The 20,688-nt window shown below is 43.7% G+C and overlaps 1 protein-coding gene and 1 pseudogene across 1 annotated transcript in view; one reads left to right on the forward strand and one right to left on the reverse strand.

The window, feature by feature from the left end:
• STX8 (syntaxin 8) overlaps positions 1-20,688 on the forward strand; it is a 242,399-nt gene that overhangs the window by 183,285 nt on the left and 38,426 nt on the right. The window lies entirely within an intron of this gene.
• LOC129068714 (cytochrome c-like) lies at positions 9,315-10,634 on the reverse strand (annotated as a pseudogene).

The following is a 20,688-nucleotide window of genomic DNA, read 5'->3' on the forward strand; positions in this document are numbered from 1 at the left end:
AACAGAAAGGTCTGTCTGAGAGCGCGTTACTGGGGCTAGGGTAGAAAGTGGGGCAGGGGGTGGGGGGTTGCGGGGGGGAAAAATCACAGTTTTGAAAAGGCAATTAGCTGATAATTAATTTTTAATATAATTCCATACCAGGATTTGTCCTTACGTGATATGTGTGCTTGCGCTGGGTTTTAGCACACCCTTTGATACCTTATGGTGATGTTAATGAGACAAAACCAGTTAAAGAGCTCTTTACACAGCCAGTGCTTTGGGGAAGGCCGGAATGAAATGCAGACCCTCCGAGCGCTCCTCCGACACACAAGAAGTCCCTTTGTTTCCTGTTTTATAAACCAGAGGCACGTCTAAAATTGCACGGAAAGTGAGAGGGGGCTGAAGAGTTGGCGCCCGAGGCTTGGCTTTCTATATTTAAAAAGAGAGAAAAAATTACTCCTGAGTTATTCTTGCCTAGATTTGATAGGCAGTCTAGGGTGTTTTTGAAGTTCTGAAGGAAGGTTCTCTGAAGATGTAAGCGGGATCTGTCTTTCACTTAGACTTAATTAAGAAACTTGCTGGCTTTGTCTGTAGGGGGCCCATTACGCGCAGGCTGCAGCCCCCTCTGAATAGGGGCTCAGCCTGGAAAGTGTATACATGCCATACCGCCTTTGTGTCGTGTTGCCAAACTGGAGGCAGGAGCAAGTGCGGACGAGGCTCTGCCAGAGGTCATCCCTTGTTGTTCCTAAACGTGAGCCCAGGGCCCAAACAGAGAGCTAAAGCAAGTGCGGGGACATGCATTATGGACCTAGAACGAATGGACCTGTTAGAAAGTGAACGTGGCGAACACCGGAGTGCTGGGGTGGAAGAGGGTCCATCCGCTCCCCAGAGCCCTGCTCATCAGTCTGCACGCTGGGCTGCAGGGCTCACCGGCCGCGAAGAGTGTCCTCGGAGGGCTTTCGACGCCAGCCAGGGGCGGCGGGCACCCGCATGGGCACAGCCTCACCCCCAGCTCCTTGCACCCAGCCAGGAGCAAGTTTGCCTGGTCACTGTTCTTGTAACCTTGAGAATAATTTCCCCCTGGTGGGCTACTGTGGCCTACCCTATTTAGAACAAAGTTGCTGAATGCGGGAGAATAAAGAGCAGTTGGAAGGCTGTGAGCAGTGGTTAATCAGCTAATTCGCATTTCAAAAGACACTAATAAGAGGTGATAGATTCAAATAAAGCCCTGGTATGAGTACTTTCCTCTGGCTGGAAAGCCCAGGAGGGAGTGGAGGGCTCTCCCTTCAGCTTCTTTCTCCCTGCCCACTGCGTGCCCTTTCCCTTTGAAGCGTCCGGACCTCCCGGGGTACCCCTGCGCCCCTCCTCCCTGGGGGCAGGGCCCTGCAACCCTGCGACCCTGCGTTCCTCCCCGCCGTGGCCAGCCGCGCCCTCTGCGCAGGCGCAGGCCCCCTCCCGCGTCCGCTGCCCCTAGTGACCCCAGCCACGGAGCTCGTTTGCCGGACCGTCTGAGCCCGCTTGCTCCCCTGCCCCTCACAGACTTTATGAGGTCCAATTCAGATCCCGAGGAAATGATAACTGCCTCCCTTATCCCTCCATCTCTGCCGCCCCTGGCCTGTGACACCTGGCAGCCTTTGGCTGACTCTCTCTGGTTGCCGTTCGCTAGGCAGTGAGGGGAGGAACCCCACTCATTCTTTTGGCATTAAGGGCCCTGCCCTGAGACCCACCGTGCACCTGTCTGACTGGCGTTATGGGACTGGAAGTGGCTCTGCCTCCTTGCTGTTACATCTCTGTCGCTGCAGCCTTTCTGCCCCCGCTCACACGTCTGCTGTTCAGACAAAGCTGGGTGGGTTGCTTCTTGGGCTTCCCAGGAAGCCTCATAATTGGGTCTTTCTGCTGTTACAGGCTAATGGAACCGATGTCACCCCCCAGTGACTGGAAGCTCACCCAGCCAGCCAAATGGCACTGTAGAAATAGAGCTGTAATGCCAACAATCAAGTGGTTTTTGTTTTGGCTGGGAGTTTGGTTCAAGCACTGGAACATGAGCTTGTCGGAACTCTCTTTTCACCTCCTCTCCCAACCCTTGGCAAAATGTAGAATGCTGTTGCCATCTAGAGAACATGCCTGTAACAGGAAAAGGAAATAATTTCCTGGGGCATCCTTGACCCCGCTGCCAGAAGCAGCATCGCCACGTCCGACCCTTGTGGACTTTTGTCTGGCAGTGGTATTTGTGCGGGGCCTTTCCCGGGTGGTCCCTGGTTATCAGGTCCCGGAGCACTCCATCATTCTCCATCATGCTCTGGTAAGGTGTCTCATCCTAATGCCATCGTCCAAAGGAATGGCATTCCACCTGCTGGCCGTGAGTGATGTGGCATTTCCCTGAACTTCATCCTCCACAATTTGAGGACAATTAGGGATATCCTCCCAAGTGCTAAAATGACCATGGACCTGGGAAGATGCCACTGGGAGCCGCCAAGCCCCAAGGTTTGTCCCTCCTGCTTAGGATGCCCTCCAGTTATCAGGAGCCACTTCATTTGAATGTTATTTAGACGCTGAATTATTCTGCGAGGATTCCTTCTTTTAGGAGTGCGGACCAAAGGACCTCCAAGGTCCCTGGCATGTGGGCATGTCCCGGCCACATCACCCGGGCCACATGGTCCTACGAGTCCTGCCTCGGGACACGGGGCTCCTTTGCTTTCTATCAGCCGAATGTGCCTCCGGGTAGTCACTCCATAACGGAGTCCAACTTTAGACCAGGAAAAAGCTCTTGGTGATAAACAAAAACCATCTCTGATTACTTAAATATAAGAGGAATGTATTAAAAGGATACTGAGCCCTGGCCTGGTGGCCCAGTTGGCTGGCACATCATCCCATGCACCAGAAGGTTGCGGGTTTGATTCCTGATTGGAGGGTGTGCAGGAGGCAGCCCATTGATGTCTCTCTCCCCCTCTTCGCTCTCTCTCTAAAATCAGTACACATGTCCTTGGAGGGGTAAAAAAAATTCTTTAAGGATATTGAATAGTTTGAAAATCATTCATTGAGAAGCTGGAGAATCAGGCTAGGACATGGGGAGAAACCAAAGGTGGCTACAGACCCATAACCACAGCCCCTGCCACAGAACCGGGCCACCTAGCAGAGGTTCTCATCGCCAGCACTGCTGGAGAGGCTGCCACTGATATCCCTGGAGAATTGCCGTGAATGTCACCAACACCAAAATGAGTTCTCTGTGCTCCAAAGTCACAGTACCTGACTGGCTACAAACTAGAGGGCAAGGAGACAGGGAAATGCCACCATTTGGCCCTTTTGGCCCTGCCGCCTACCAAGGCTCACATAGCTAAGAATTCCTCAAAAGTAAGAAACAGGTTTGATGCTCAGCAACTGACAAACCGTCCACTGCAAACTTCCAGCTGCACTGGCATGTAGCGTTGTCCAAGATGAGCTACATAATTTGTGGGGCTGTGTGACGAATAAAAATGAGAGCCCCTTGTTCAGAAGTTGTTAAGAATGTCAACAGGGCAACAGCAGAGCATTAGACCACGCGTGAGGCCCTTCCCTGTTCGACTGCTCCAGTTGCACACCCACGAAGCCAGTCCCGGCTCTACCTTTGTTAAAGACAGGGCCACCGGTCCACGGGTGGGCCTGGGGGCTGTTGTAAGGCTATACGAGTGGATTCTGATGTATCAGTGCGATTTCACTTTATTTCCTTCCCACAACTGGAGGCGTGATTACCGCTATCCACGTTTCACGGTGAGAGCAGACAAGGCGAGGTGACACTGGCGCTCGGGTTCCAACCCAGGCCTTCTGACTCCTGCGTTCCCCTTTCTACGCGCCTGTCATACTGCTCAGGGACTTAGAATGTGGAGAGCTGTGTGGCATTCCCTAGAACGTGTGCCATGCTCTCAGGGCATCATCCTCCAGAGAGTTTAATGTCGTGGAAAAAGACTACTCCCTCAATGTGAAAGAAGACTTTGTCACTTCCAGGAACTGCACCGCAGGAAGGAAGGAGAGCAGTGCTCCTGAGCCTGTGGCTGGACCGTCAGCATGCTCTAGTTCCTCAATTAAAAACAAACAGACTCTTGTACATACTTGTGCATACAAGTTCAAGTGTGTGTGTGTGTGTGTGTGTGTGTGAGAGAGAGAGAGAGAGAGAGAGAGAGAGAGAGAGAGCGGGGCGGGGGGAGAGAGAGAGAGAGAGAGAGAGGTGCCGCAGGACCTGGAGCGAGTCATTCACTCGGCCTCCTAGTGCCTCAGTTTTCTCAGCTGTTACGGTCCTGACCTTCTCCCATAACACAGGATCAAAGCCTCTCTGCCCTGCAGTGCCCTGCCCACCCAGAAGAAACCATTTCGTCCTCGGGATCGGAGGTCACCCCAGTGCACTCGTGTGCTCCCCTTCTTCCAGCTCCCTTTCTGCCACCTGCTGTAGCCCTCGGTGCCCACCTTGTGTCCTGAGCAGTCAAACAAGGGCTCATGCTCAGACAGCCCCATGCTTGCTCTAAGTCTCTGCTGTCGCCCTCTTGACATTCTTAACAACTTCTGAACAAGGAACCCTCATTTTCATTTGTCACATGGTCCCACAAATTATGTAGCCCCTCTTGGGTGATGCTACATGGTTCAGTGAGAGGGGTCCTTGGGTCTAACCCCTTGAATGCCCAACCTGTGCTACATGCCAGCACCTACCAGCACCACACCCAGTCCCCCTCTATTAGCAAAATGCTTGCTTAGGACAGGCCTCCACGCTTCACAATCCTAGCCTAGCGAATCCTGGAGTAACACAGCCTCTCCCTCCTTTCTCTGCTCTCTCCCCTGTCCCCCAGTGCTGCTCCTGTGTGTCCTCTCCCCTCACCTGGCTCCACCTCAAAGCCTGTACAGCGGAGGCGCTTAGGAACCCTGCCCTCTCACGCAGGTCTTCTCCGGTGCCTGTCTCTCCTTTGTTCTACCCTTTCTCAGTTCCCCTCCTTTGACAGGGCACAGTATGAGATTAAGGCATATATTAGGAATAGGTATGATGTTTATAAAATACAAGGTTATTTGACATGTTTTTAATTTTAAAATCATAGCTTTCAAACAAAATATAGCTCTTTTTAAAAAACTATAATGAATTTAATTGTTTTTTATTGCTATGCAGACTTTCATTGATTTTACCCCCCCCCAAGTATTTTTTTTTTCTATTTTAAACCCAGGGAAGGAGAAATTTCGAAGGGTTATTAGTTCATTAGCTGTTAGAAGGAATAATTGATCTGTCAACTCAAAGGATTTATAAGGGTTTGACTCACAGAATTCATGAAAGCGGTAGCATACGTTTAAATTCTGCCTCAAAAGAAAACATTTCAGAAGGGGCTTCCCCTTACTTTTTGCAAGGTAAAAATTAGCATCTCTCTAGTGATGAAAAGGCCCCCTGTTTTTTAATTTCCTCCCAATCTTAAGGAGTTACAGCGGCACTGTTTACACTTACACCTGAAATAATTGCATTATGTATTTCAAGCAAAAGGATGGATTATAAGTATTATGTTTATTCCAGTGTGTCCCCCCTGCCCCATGTAAAAAGAATGGAACACAACTAACATTTCTTCAACCCAGAATGGGAGGTTGCTTTTTCTTTTCTTTTTCTTTCCTTTTTTTTTTTTAAGCAAATGCACCCAAATTGGGTTTGGTTCACAAAGGAAAGACTGACTGCAAAGCTAACAGACCCATCATTAGCCATCTCTGCCCTCTTAAATGGCCTGTCCATTCCACTGCTCACAATATAGGACTAAGGTCTTAAACAAGGGATCCAAGAGAACTCTGGACAAGAAACATACAATAGAATGGGATAAATTTCTTTAGCATAAATAGCAGTCTCCAAGGGTGACTGGTGTGAATGGATTCCTGCTGAGAGGGTCTCTGTGCCTACGGAGGAGATCTGTGTCTTTAAGAGCAGTGGCCCCACCCCCCGGGCCGGGGAAGTGCTCAGTCTCCCCTGCTGGGCATGGTCCACAGGCCCCCCTGGGCCTCCTCTTTCCTTTCAAGCTGTGAGTCCTAAGGAACTAAGTGACAGCTCCTCTTTCATTCTGCTGTGCAAATCCTTGAGCTGTTCCTAGTGCTTTCAAAGGGGAAATATAAGACATTTTACTTATTCTGTCCAGCAGGAGCGTGGAAGTCTGGTTAAGACCAGGGTTATTCCGGCAGTAAGCCTGCAGCAGATCCTCCCTTTTCACAGCTGTAGTAGAAATTCCCTGCAGGGACCAGCAACCCACCACTTAGACTTCCTGCATCCTTTTCCTCAGTCCCCGCGGGGCACCATCGAGGCGTACTGCCAGTCAGTGTCTAGATAGCCAGAGAGAAAGCACACGAGGAAAAATAAGTGTATCCAGTAGTGCTTGTCAAAGGTTAACTTACCAGTTGTGAGCCAGAATATTCAGGACCCAGAGTAAATATTTACTTTTAAAAGAATTAAGTAATATGCAGGTACACAGTTTTTGTTTTTGTTTTTTTAAATCGACCAGCCCCCAGCCTCATCTGTCCTGATCCCCCAAGTCAATCACCTATAACCATTTTTGCTTTTTCTTCTTCTGGTGATTACTTGCATATTATTAAATAATGTATTTATACACACCACTTTTTTATTTCTCAACTTTAGCCATTGCCTATTAATTTCCTGAGCTGATATATAGGATTTCACTCCAATCCATACACACCTCACCTCTTGACAACATCATTGTTTTTATTCCTCTGTCTATTACTATTGTAACTTCAAGTACTAGACTTAAATCTCTGTTTCCCGTGCCTTTGATGATGGACATTATGCTTGCTTTGCCTTTCTTCCACCTTTTCTCATCTCTTACCCTTCACTTCTATCAACTGTTGACGGTTTGCATCCATTTTGACTACAATTAAGATTTCTGTACTGTGGTTTTAAGTTGATTCCAAGTTAAAAGTCACTAGATAGCTTTCATATTAGTATATCTGTATGAATACAGGTGTGCTGAAAAACCAAGACGTGCACTATGAGTTCTCTTGTAATTCCTGTGTTAGTCAAAGGAAAATGTTCAAGTCTATTCCTTTATCTTACACTCCATCATTGGTTTAAAACCACACCACATTTTAGTTTGCTTAAAATTATTTTTTGGTCTTATTGTTGTGCTTCTAATTCTTTTGATTGCTTTTCCTTCCTTCTTGTTAGGAGAGGTGGCATGCGCCTTTCTCACCATTCCCCTGTTATCTCCCAGCTTCTAACTTACTCTGATCCTTTGAATCCATTTCATTCTTCTAGAAGCCCACCAGCTTTCTGTTCTGATTTGCTTGTTCTAAATAGCTTCTTACTTATACCAGAAAAAGAACTTTATACTGCCTTTTATATTTCTTGGAGTTTACCATTGCCTTTCTTTTCTTCTTACCTTCCTTGCCTCTAGTTCATCTTGAAGTTTTTCTAAATTGAATCCCCCTTTTTTCCTGGAAACCTAAATCCTCAAGCCCTTGGTTTCCTGTTCCCATCTGGATGGGATCATGACTCTGTAAGTATTGTTTACTGCTGAGTGAAGTGGTATGGCACTATTTTATTTTCTGTTTTATGTCACTTTTTTATTTTCCAGATCTTGATAATGCCTTTTTTGCTTTGTTCAGTTTACAATACACTTGTGAGTAATTCTTCCCAATATATCAACATCTCTTTAAAATGCCTCACAATAATTTCCACATGGGAGAATGTATCAGATAATCTCTCAAGGTTTTTATTTGTTTATCTTTTCATTTGTTCATTGTTTACTTTTTTTGGTTGTGCGTTCTCCTGGAGGCTTTCCCTTCTAGACCTCGTTTCTGCTCCAATCTAAACTAGGTTGTTTTGGGTTTTTTGTCTGGGCTTTTTGCACATTTTGTCATCCTGGTATTTCTATTTGTTGTAATCCTGTGTCCTTATACTGTGTCTCTGATCTCGTGTCTTTCTTTTTCTCAAAATTTTAACCTTCATTTTGCTGAAGAGCATCATCAACTTTCTAAAAAAGGGAGCAATGTTGTATGTATGCTTTATGAATTCTCATACGTAGAAGTGTTTTATTCTGTCTTCATGCTCAATCACTAGCTTGTCTGGGTGTAGAAATCTAAACTGTAAATTATTCAGAATCTGCTTTAATGTATAATAGTACCCAGTGTTGCTGATGAGAAGTCTCTGCCGGTCTGATTCTTGTTCCTTTGTTTATGATCTGTTTTTATTTATCCTGTCATTGTCATAGTGTTTGTTTTTTGCTTTGGAAGCTTTTAGGGCCTTTCCTTCTTTTTTGATCTGTGATTTTGTTTTTAATTATCCTAAGCTTTATGATCACATAATTTACAAGTTTGTGTTGATGATCCATTCTCCTGCACGCTAATCCCTCCGGTGAGTTGGCACAAGCACCCTTACCCATCGTATGTACACAGTAACTCTACACCTGTGTTTTTGAATAGCTGTTCAAGACAATTCTGAATTGTAACTTAGTCTGACTTAAAGAATTCACTGGCCAAGTTTTCTGCTGTATCTTGTCATGCTGAGTTTTAACAGTATCTGACCTTATAGATTATTTATAAAATGTAAGAAGTGTCAAATATTCTTTATTTGATATTATACATCAACCACTCTAAAATGCTTTTCATTAAATAAAGGGCAACAGTTTAGATACAGGGGATTTTAACTGAAATGGCATAGTTAGGACCAAAATGATAAAAGAGGACAGTGCCAGCTTATGTTCAGCCCTTGCCTTTAACAGGCTAGTGAACACAATGGGAAACACCATCGAGTCTTGCTGTTGTAATAGACAGTGAAGGGATTGCCTTAGTATTTAAACATATTACTATAACCAGGTACCTTAATCTAAATATAAAGCCAAACTATGACCAGTGTGGCTCAGTGGGTTGGGAGTCATCCCACAAAGCAAAAGGTCGCTGGTTTGATTCCCAGTTGGGGCACATGTCTGGGTTGTGGGTTTGGTCCCTGGTCAGGGTATGTACAAGAGGCAGCCAACCGATGTTTCTTTCTCACATAAATGTTTCTCTCCCTCTCATTCTCTCTCCCTTCCCCTCTCTCTAAAAACTAATTTAAAATTAATTAATTAAAAACTAATCTCCTACAGGTTTTGAGATACCGTTCAACATCTCTGTGAAAAGACGAACATTACTAATCAAGTCCAATATATTTTTAGAACTGAAAATGGTGATAGACTTGCTGAATCAAAATTGCCATCAAAGTTCAAGAAGCTGATCATGTTCATTTAACCTCAAGCCAATCTTACTTAAATCAGGACTGCCCAAAAGAAATGTTCTGTCAGCCATTCATGATCTGAATTCTGGTGTGTTAGATCAATTTTAATATGGTACACATTAAAAAAAAGTCATGAGACATTTCTGTTTTGCAATGAATAAGGCTCTTTAAGGTAAACTATCAAGTGTGCCCTTTCTGTGCTTTTCTTAATCCCAGCGCAGATCACTTTTGTTTCAGGGATGTACTGTACTTCTTGGGACTCTCCAAATACTCCATCAGTGTAGCCTCTGACCCGTGATGCCTTTGTTCCTGTTGGCACCTGTGTTAGAAAATCCAGGGACTGGCCAGTCTTTCACCCAAATAGACCATGGAGCTTTGGCCCAGTCTTGTGTTTGTCTCCCCTTTCCACAATATGGCACTGGGCTCACTTATGAACAAAAAATCTTCTTGTCCTTCTTAACATCACCCTTTTTAAAAATCACTCTTTCATCATGCATGGCACAGAGGTTCCTGCTCACACGTTGGATGTCTCGCTCCCTCTGGGGTCTCTTATTATTGCTGTTTTCAAATGTCAAAACAATGTGTCTGGGTGTGGGTCTTTCGATTTGTAAAAGCTCTTTCTTATTCTTGATTGTTCCTTTTTTATATTGGATTCTGTCTTTGTTTTTATGGGTATGGTATTTTTCCCAAGTCTTTTCAAGAATACTACCTATAGATTTGGGGCATTTTTTTGTTTTGTTTTTCAGTTCTCTTCTCAGAGTTATCTCTGTATCCTCTAAGGTCAGTTTTTCTATTTATCTGTGCTTTCTATGCCATGCTATCAGCTTTGCTTTACATGCTTGATGAATCTTGGGAGTGAGTTCATAATGTACAAATCTGGAAGTAGAAAGGCTAATGAGAAGCTCTATGTGAATAGATGCATACAGTTGACAACAAGCCTCACAGCCTGGTGGCTGGGGAGTCCCCACCCCCTTTGCCAAAAGGCAAAGAACTCTACTTGAGGACAGCAAGGCCCACGCTAGCAGCTCTAGTCATTCCAGCTTTTTATGCAGGTGTAAACACTTGGCTGCCTGCTCGTGTTGTCACCTGGTAGGTGGGAAGATCCATATAAAGATACTAAGTGAATCTGTTTTTATCTCCACTTCTCACTCTCCTGTCTGGAACATCTCAGCAGTTGTGCTTGGCAAGTTGGCGCCCTCCTCAGTCATGGCTCCTTGTGTATTTTCTAAGCTACAGCTAGCTTCCTCCTTGGCTTGAGTAGTCATCCCTGTCCTGTTAGTCTTCTGTCTTCCAGAAATTTGTGGAGATCTCTCTTTCACTGAAGGTCCCTCTCCAGTTCTCTTCATTGTTGCAAAGCTGTCCTCTTTTATGCCTCTCATCCTCTTTATCTCCTCTTAGAACACATCTTTTCCTGAGTAAATCTGATCTAATATGTGCCACTGCCATTCATCTATCCAGATGTACAATATCGTATAGAAATCTTAGTAGACATCCTTAGTAAGACAAAGTTTAGGGCCTGTCCGCATCTGGGACGTAGACAAATCCACAAGTATTCTCTTTGAGTATGTACTACAGTGGGCATTACAGGATATATAAAGATGTGAAAGATATATATTCCCAATCTCATAATTCAGTGAGAAGCTCATAAACTAGGTAGAGCAAGAGACCCAGAATTATGGGCATTTTTAGAGGTTTAGCATTTTGGTTAGAATGAACCTCAAACAGAGTGGCTGGCTACCTGGCTTCACAGAAATCGGAAACTGGCAAATAATACGGTGAAGGGCATATGATAACTCATTCATTCTTTGTTCATCAAGATAATTTTTAGAGTACAAGGAACTATAGTAGGAGCTGAGAAGAACACAGAAGTCCATCAGACATATACTCTGCCACAAGAAGGAGAAATAAATCTAAATCACTTTTTTGCATGCAGGAAAGCTTTACTAAATTATGGAATCATTATACTTCTTAAAAACTGTATGTGGAATACCCAGTGTTTTTAAATGACTTAGGAAATGGGCACGTCTTCAGTAAGCAAGTTCCACTTTCAGAATTTTTCAGCCTCTACCCTCAGTGCTCAGCTATAGAATATTTATTTATCTTGTTTAGTATTTCTGTCTTACTAATCAAGGAAAATAACCTAAAAACAAGACAAAATGAGTTAAATGGTATAAGAATAATACGGGTAAAGTGTATGAGAGGTTGAAGTAAAGGGAGTAACCCCTTCCTGCAAGTGTGTGTAGAGTAAGGGAAATTAAAACAGGCTCATTGAAAGAGAGGGCCTGGATGCGTGGAAGCGGTAAGGAGAGAGTGGTACAAGGAGAAATTCCTCTCAGCTGGACCCAGAATTACAAAGATGGCTATTAATATGTCATCATGAAATAATTCCCTTTTTCTAGAACATTGCTTCTAGCACTGGCTCAGTTAAAGCATAGATTTCCTCTTATAGCACCTTGTTTGATTCAGGGTCTTTATTTCTCCATGACTTTAATGTCTCACAACCATAAAGATACAGCTCCCTCAGCACCTGTTCTCCTGTCCTCCCTCAGGGAAGTCCTACCGTGTCCTATCAGCATCTTTTTCCCACTCTGCTCATCACCAGTACTAGCAGAGGAAAGAGGGTTTGTGTTTTGTTTTGTTTTTATCCTCACCCAAGGATATATTTTTTTCATTGCTCTTAGAGAAAAAGGAAGGGAGGGAGGAAGAAGGAAAGAGGGAGGAGGGGTAAAGAGAGAAGGAGAGAAACATTGATGTGAAAGAGAAACACCCACCGATTGGTTGCCTTCTCGTATGTACCCGGACCATGATAGAACCCACGACCTTTCGGTTACCCGACAACACCCGACCAACTGAGCTGCACCAGCCAGGGCAAGGGTTTTGATTGGCTGCCTCACCGCCCACTTCAGTCCCCTCCTCCTTTTCCTCCTGGAACTACAGAGACTGGAAAATTAAAGGGTACATCCCACGGGCTCCTTGCCACAAGGTACCCACGTGTGGCCTGGCTTCTACCTAAGAAGACTTGGAGGTAGAAGCGGCCACTGTGAGGATCGAGCGATGCACATGGAGATGAGGTCTTCAGGTGGGATGGTGGTTGGGAGCGTCCCGTTCTTTGTGGGAAATCAGGAAAGAGTCTAGCCCTAGTTCTTGTGGTCCCTCGTGGCACGTGGCAAGCAGCTACAGCAGTGGCGCACAACTGTCTGTCGTTGGCTCCGTTGGTCCTGCTTGTGTGTCTTCCACATCTGGTTTTCTAGTTGTCCTAAAGACTTTTTTAAGCTCCCAGTACACTTCAAAAAAAATTTCCCTTTGCCCAAGCTAACAATAGTGGATGTTGTCACCGACAGTAGAAACCCCCACTGATACAGTATTTTGACAGCCCAGTCATCCACCCATGTTTCTTGAGGATTTTGGCACTCAATTCAGTTATCTCTGCTGCCCATCTTGAGCCCTCGTGCTAGGGAATGGTGATCTGTCCAACACTATGATTTCCTCATTTCTCCATCTCCATGGCTACCTCCTGGAGTTAGTGGACCTGGAACTGTATCACTTCGGAAGTTCCTCTTTGACCCCATCCATGTACCATTCCACTTTCTCACTCCACTCAGACCTGCATTTTAACCTGAGAGTGACCATTTGTCTCGTCATACATCTCTATTCCCCTCACATATTAGTCCAGCGTTCTTTCCCTGTAGGCCCCAACCCAGTGAGTATTTATTTCAACTACATGCCCGCCGGCGGGCAGTTTCTTCACTGCGGACCTACCCGTGCATTTACTGGCTCTAGTGACCCTGACCATGCGCATGCTAATGTAGTACCCCCTGCTCCCACATAGTTAGTGATGAGAATATATTAGCTAATAGTGCTCATAAGGTACTTACCATGCACCAGGCATAATTGCAAGCACTTTAATGTATTAACTCATTGAATCCTCACAACAGTATAGTCAGATGAGGACATTTAAGGTTCACATTTTACAGATGAAGAAACTGAAGTACAGAAAGGCTAAATTATTTGCCCAGGACCACAGAGCTAGTAAATGTTTGAGCTGGGATTCAAATTGTCCATGTGCTCAATTATTGTACTCTATTTGCATTTTCTTTGTTTTAAAAGATGCCAAGATACATGCATCTTTATATAGATATTAAAAACATTTTTTCTGTTTAATCATAAATATGATTAATATCTCACTCTTACTGTCTCATATTATGGTTTCAAAAAGCAGCACTCCATTAATATATCTGCCATTTTTTAATGAGAAAATTTTCTTTTTATCTCCCATGTTATTTCCTTGCTCTACCTTCTGATCTGAATCCCAATTCTGTTGGCGAAACATGGTGTTATGCCGTTGATGATAAATGTGTCTGGGCAACTATTGAATATCTAGAGTGATGGATTTTCTATATTACCCTACGAATATCAATTCTGGTATGTCCAGCGAAGCATGCTTCCGTAAATGAAGCTTAGCAATTTGGGCTATCACCTGGCACTTTTCCCTCCACTAGCCTAGTGTGGTGTTAGACTTGGAGCCCCAAAATCAGACAGTGTAGGTCTGAATCCCAGCTCCAGCAGTGAGACCCTGGGCAAGTTCCTAACCTCTCACGCCTCTCAGGTGTTTCATCTGTAACAGTGGGGGCAGCTGTGACATAACCTGAATGGGAACAATCACTGCGGACCACCACCCCCCCAACTCCAAACACGCCCCCCCAAGAGGTTAATCCCATCTCACCCTTTTCCTCCCCAAACAAGCATGTACCTGCTGTACACACACAGAACAGCTTCAAGAATATTGATGAATTATAGAGTGTACTGAAGGTTTCATATTGAGACAGAACAGGTTACATTATACCCCGCAATGCCCGCCCTTCAGAAAAAAGGAGAGTCGCTCCTTTGTCATCCACTGCCCTTTCCCTGAAGCCCCGCCCCCACCCACCCCCAGCCTCCTAGCTCCTCACCCTCCTGGCCTTGGCTCAGGCGAAATCTCTCCAGCCCTCTGCTGTATCAGACGGGCAGGAGGAAGCCTAAGTTCCTGGGAGTCGGGGACTATTCAACTTTATAAGAAGCAGAAGAAGTATTTCACTCCATTGAATTAAAGATTCCAATCTTGATTTAAAGATTTGGTAATTCCTTGACTATTTCCAAGGGTAGTGACGAATGAGTGCCTGCCCTGCCTTGGAGTGCCTCCGGTCCTACTCGCCGGAAACATGTGCTTCTTTACACCAGCCGGTCGCAGTTTAGCCGCGGGGGGCAGGAAGTCCGCGCTGACACTCACAGGCCGCTCCTTGAAGCTGTTATTTAGGGGCTGGTTGTCAGAACTCCCGGCTGGTTGGTTGGTTTCCCCCTCTTGCCAGAAAATAAAGATTTGTTTTCTGTCTCCCAGTCACGGTTACGTTTATCTACATTACTTTTCCATATATATTTTTCTGAAATAGTATTTCAGGCTGTTCATCAACTTGACTCATAATAGTCAACTTGGTCATTGACTAATGTGCGCTCTAAGGAAGTACTTCTTACAGAGAAGATACATTTTTCTCACAATAGACTTGAACATGGCTATTAATCAAATATGAAATGGTTTCTCTTGCTGTAGCTTTTGAAGTTAATATTAACACAAGGAAGTCAGTAAGACTGTATTTTCCTCGAGTAATCATTTTATTGGCTTTCGTGTTTGTACTACTACTTTAGAAAAACTTTAAAACCTTATAAGTTTGATAACCTCCCCCTTTCCCTTTAGTTTACTTCATAGACGGTGACTCTCACCCATCAAAACTAAAGAACCCACTGGTCTGAAAAGTTAAGTGAAAATTCAGCAGAGTCAGAGTATTTATTGCTTCCAGAGAAGGTCCTTCATTGTAGATTGTCCAGGAGTCAGCAGTGAATGCTCGCTATCAGAGCCGGGACTTCAGGGGATGAATTTCCCAGGGCTTAATCATTTCATAAGGCCTCTGAGTGTGACTTTTTCCCCAATAATCTACTTATCTCAGTAATTTACCCCTCCTACTGCATTGCAAGGAAAATGAGTCTCCCAGGTTGTTTGCATGATAAGTAGCTGGGAATTGTGTGAGCCTTTCAAGAAGCAGCCCTGAGTTAATTGTAGCAGCCTGAGCTAATGGTTTCCCATGTTGGTTGGCAGGTTAAGTGAAGACGAGGGCTTGAAAACAGCCTTTATCACAAGTACCACGCATTTGAAAAGCTGAAATCTTAAAAATGTTTGCTTCATCCTGTGCGATATAAATGGGTGAGGAAAATGTCCTTCCAGAGATAGGACCAGTTTTGCAAATAGTTCTGGATGTTGGCAACCTTGAGAAGTTGGGGGAGGTTTTTCTTTCTGTTTTTCCAGTGGATCATGCTAATTTGCCCCCCCCCCTTTTAATTGTTAGAATTGAAGAATAAACTGTTCATTGCAAACAAACAAGCAAAAAAAAAAATCACTTAGGAAAAAATAGAATATGCTTCCTATAATTTTTGGGTTGTATTTTTCTTAGGTTCATTTCACATTTATCCTTGAAGTCTTTAGTACTAAACACAACAACTTAGCAGGTACAAAATGGATTTTCTTTTTAGGAAAAAGCCATTAGAATACAGTTTACTTTGAACGGAGAGGACAAGGCTGTTCTGCACTGTGTCGTGAGAGGTAGAGAGGATGACAAGTGATTTTACATAGAATTGAAGGTCTGGAAGTGTGAGGAGAATGAATGAAAATTGGGTTGGAAAAAAGATACTGTGTTTCCCCTATCACCTAACTACCAGGTAAGGATCAGAAAGTTTAGAGGGAGGAGAGCATTCCTGTTGGGAAAAAGGCTGTGGAAAAAGGAGCCAGAAACGGCTGCTTCCCTCACTCAGTGTCCATGCTCTCTGCTTGGTCAGCGCCCACCCACCCCTCCGGCCTCCGCTCAAACACCACTTCCTCCAGGGATCCCTTTCTAATCCGCGAACTAGAGACGTATGCCCTCTTACATCTTGCTTACATAGCATCTACACAGCTGCCATTGCACATTTTTTGGTATGGTCAAGTTATCTCTTCCTCCCCACAGAAGCCTAACGCCTCGTGAGTATGTAAGGATCTGTCTGTTCTTTACATGCCATTAGAATCACAGTGTCTAAGTTCTCAAACAGTATTTTCTGAATGAATGGCTGGACAGATGAGAGTACAATTGTTAAAAGTATTTCTGGTGAAGGATAGTGGGGTGAGTTCATGGGTTAACTTATGGCTACGCAGAACAAATTTAAGAGGCTTGTTAAAAGGAAGACAGAGGAAGAAAAATTGTGAACCTAGAAAGTGTAGTAAAGATACATGGGAGCAAGAGTGTGTGTGTGTTTATGGAATATTCCAGAAATAAACCGGCCTTGGGATATAGAAATGAGAAAAGAATGAATTTTGAGTGTTTTTTTTTTTTAAGAAACAGATGACTGAACATATCAGCCAGGTTTCCACCACAAAACAGATGAGATTCCGATGACATTCTCCGGGGCAGTAACTGACAGAGGTGTTCGCAGGGATGGCGGAGCCAACGAGAGATACTGGGGCACACCGGGCTAACAAAAGTGGCAAATGATTGCTCATGCCCATCCCCCACCCCAAAGGAGCAAACCGTGTTCCTGAGACTGAGTTACGACTAGAGCAGCAGGTGTGCTTATGTGGGGGATGTGGAGTGGGGGTCATGCCCCCGCTGCCAGGACAGGAGAAATACTCGAGCCTGTCTCTTGACCTCTGACCTCCAGCCAGTGCCTCCATCCACCAAAGCCAACAGGAAGCCAGAAGGCAAGAGAGGCCACAAAAAAAGAGAGTGCAGAGAAGAGCGGAGAGAGGATCTTCTTTTTTAACATTATTTCATTGGTAGTGGTAAAAATCTTTGTAAGTATATAAATTATATATTGTAGTAATGTTCGTTATTTAAGATTGTGGTTGTAATGGTCAGTTTTTCTGAATACGCAATTTTACTTTTGAACTTTTGTATTTACTTTTTATTTTGATTTTTAACCACCAATACCATGCAGGAGGTATACCCTGAGAGATTTTACTCCTGCCTTCTTTCCTCTTTCCTTCCTCATATAGATAACCACTTGTATCAGTTTCTCATGTCTCCTCCTAGTGTTTCTTTTCTGCAGATACAAGCAAATATGAAAAATACGTGTATGTGTGTGTGTGTTGTATGTTATATCCCTACCCCCCTTGTGAAAGGTAGTATATATGTATAATATATATATTGTATGTATGTATCTTCTGCATCTTGCACATTCATTATTTTATATGTGTGTAGGCGTATCTGTAGGATAAATTGACAGATGTGGAAGCTTTGATGAGTTCAGCCAGACTGCCCTTTGCAGAGCCTGCACGGTTAGAACGTCCCGCGGTGCTGTGTGAGAGTGTTTCCCCACGGCCTTCCTGGGAGGGTGTGTTGCTCAGCTTTTGGAATTTTGCCAATCTGATAGATGAAAAGTATTATTTTATTGTATTAGGGTGAACCACATGAAATTGCAATTTATGTAGGTCAGAAATGGTAGCCCATCGGTAATTTACTATGGTTCAACCTAATGACTTTGTTATGTATTTTATGAAACAGTACTTTTTAATGTTTTTTAAAAATATTTTGTTTATTCTTAGAGAAAGGCGAAGGTAGGAGAGAGGGAGAGAAAATCAGTATGTGAGAGAAACATCAATCAGTTGCCTTTCACACTCACCCTGACTGTGTGCAGACTGAGCCCGCAACTCAGGCACGTGCCCTGGCCAGGAATCGAACCAGTGCTTTGTAGGACGATGCACCACCCACTGAGCTACACCAGTCAGGGCACTTTTAATGTATATAATGATTGTTTGTATTTCTTTTTGTTCTGAACAAGTATTTTGATATTCTTGGAGCATTCTTCTATTGCTGGCCTTTGTCTTATTAATTTTATGGAGCTCTTTATATATTAAGGAAAAGAATCTTTTGTGATAATGAGTTTCAAATATTTTTCCCTTATTTGTATTTTGACTTTGTTTATGATGATTTTTTGCATATGATCTGCATATAAATGAACCCATGCAGTACAAACCCATATTGTTCAAGGGTCAAATGTTCCAATATGGTTATTATAGTAGCTTATTCAACACCATATGTGTGTGTACCTGCATGCCTATCAAATACACATGAAAATATTAACATTGATAAATGGCAGAATTAGGACTACTTCACTTTCCAAGTTTTGTTCATCTATATTTTATTCAGTAAACGTATTAATATTTTTCAAGCATATATTCTACAACATGTAAAAGAAGGTATTTGAAGGAATGTCACATGATTTATATATATATATATTTCAAGCCAAAAAGTTAAAATAAATTGCTAGGACTTAAAATTAATCTTCCAGATTAGTATATGATCATGGTTACAACCAAATCAGGAATAAAGGTGGACTTACTAAATTAAATAAGTGGTATTGGAACAGCTGAGTAGCTCTTTGTAAAAAGAAAAAGGTGGGTCTGTACTTCATCCAGGATAAACTCCTAAAGAGTCAAAATTTTAAATGCAACAAACAAAACCATTAAAATTCTAGGAAAAAATCTGTAGAAGAACAACCCCTTTATGTCCGTGCAGGGAAGATGGCTTTGCCGTGACTCAGAATCAGTATCATAAAGGATTGACCATTACAATTATATAAAAATGAGAAACTCTAGCAAAAGGGAGGTCTCTTCTCCAGTGAGTTATTCTTTTTTCCTTAAGTATATTGAGGTTTAATTTACATACAGTAAAATTCAACATATTTATGTGACCAGTTCTATGAATGTTGACAGACAAACAGCTGTATTACCGCCATTAGTGGTCAGCCTCTTCCCTCCCTCCCTCCCCACTCCCCACCCAGTCCCTGACAATCCCTGATCTGAAGTCTGTCCCTCATGGTTTCGCCTTTTCACAGGGCGATTGCCTTTTCTTGGCTGGCTCTCTCCCTCTGTCTCGACTCTCCGTTATGCTGTATGGATCCTCATCCCCATGTTCAGAGCCAGGCCAACACATGCCATGCCACACGTCAAGAAGAAGAAGAGCACATTAACATGCATTGCTGATGTTTTCAGACCTGGATGCGGGACACGTCGCATCTGCTCACTGTCTATTGGTGAGAATTTAGCTCCGCGCTCACCTGGCTGGGAAAGGTACTCCACTGCTGTTGACGAAAGGGAAAGGGGGTCCCTATGGATGAATCTAGTGATGGCCTCTGTGGCCTGGCCGCCAACATGGCCACTGCCGTCTTTTCTACACAGAAAACTCACCCCATTCCCAAAGGAGAAACCCCAAATCCTGCGCAGTTACTAAATCCCAGTCAAAGGCCAGGATTTCTGAGTGATGAAAAGTCTTCTCCAGCAGGTTCTGAGGTGACCTCAGTGACCTCAGAGCTAAAACACAAGCTATTTGTGTCTCTCTCCCCATCTCCTCCCCAGGGCTGTGGTTTCTTCCATAAGTTATGGGACTTCCATTCATCAAGCCAGGCCCCACATTCAAGTTCCATTTCTGTACATAATTCTGGGTGACTTCCTGACTTCCAACTGGATCCACGCTGACTTCCCCATTTTAAAAGCAGCTATACTGGGGCTACCTGATGTGAGGGACTTAGGAGGGATGACACCCGTTCTCTGCCTCGGCTCCCCGGGAGGCCACCAGGAAGGCCAAGGACACCCACAGCCTCACCTCCTGCCACTCGAGGGGCAGCCAGGCTTGGCCTGTTCAGCTCTGGGAGGCCCCAGTTTTCTAGACGTTTTTCTTCCATCTCTTCACGGAAACTGGCCAATTCTTGCATGAGCTTGCTTAAAGTTAACAAATGATGAAGAAGCATTTATTTCTTTACTACACATACATTATCTCCAAATATATTTAATTATATTATTATAGTGATTTTAATTAAAAAACTGTTAAGCAATCTCCTACCACCCAATTCTTAGGATTAAGTCGTGTGAGTATGAATAAATTAATTAAAAAGGAGAACTATCAAATCAAGCTTATGAAGAAATGTCATTCACAGCACAGAAAGCGGCACTGCCCGCACTGCCGGTCTGGGCAGAGGGCGGGGGGCGCTGGCCGGCAGCGTCAGTGCAGCCAGAGCTGCGCAAGCGCAGAGACGCGCTGATACCGAGCACATCTTTCTGTTTAGAGATTATTAAATCGGTCAAATGAGATATTAAAATGTGGAGAATGCAAATTAACAATGCTCAGTCGGAAAAGGCTATGATAGCTTTTAGAGGATGATAACCATCCAGTGCATTTTGATACATATAAATAATAGGTTTATTAATAAATATAGAAGCTGTCTATTTAAAAAGACTAATCAAATAGATGTCAAGTAAAATGGCAAAAAGGAAAAACAAAAAGCACATACTTTCCGCGAAATGCTCTAGTGCTAAACAGTTTTATAGGCAAGTTCTTTCAAACTTCCCTGGAAAAATAATTTCCATGTTATATAAACTGTTTTCAGACTATAGAAAAAAAGGAAATCTTCCCATTTCACTTTATTAAGTTAGAATGACTCTGATATCAAAA

The sequence above is a fragment of the Pteronotus mesoamericanus genome, unplaced genomic scaffold, assembly GCF_021234165.1.
Source record: "Pteronotus mesoamericanus isolate MK-2021 breed Mesoamerican mustached bat unplaced genomic scaffold, CSHL_Meso_final contig_22, whole genome shotgun sequence".
Classification (NCBI taxonomy): domain Eukaryota; kingdom Metazoa; phylum Chordata; class Mammalia; order Chiroptera; family Mormoopidae; genus Pteronotus; species Pteronotus mesoamericanus.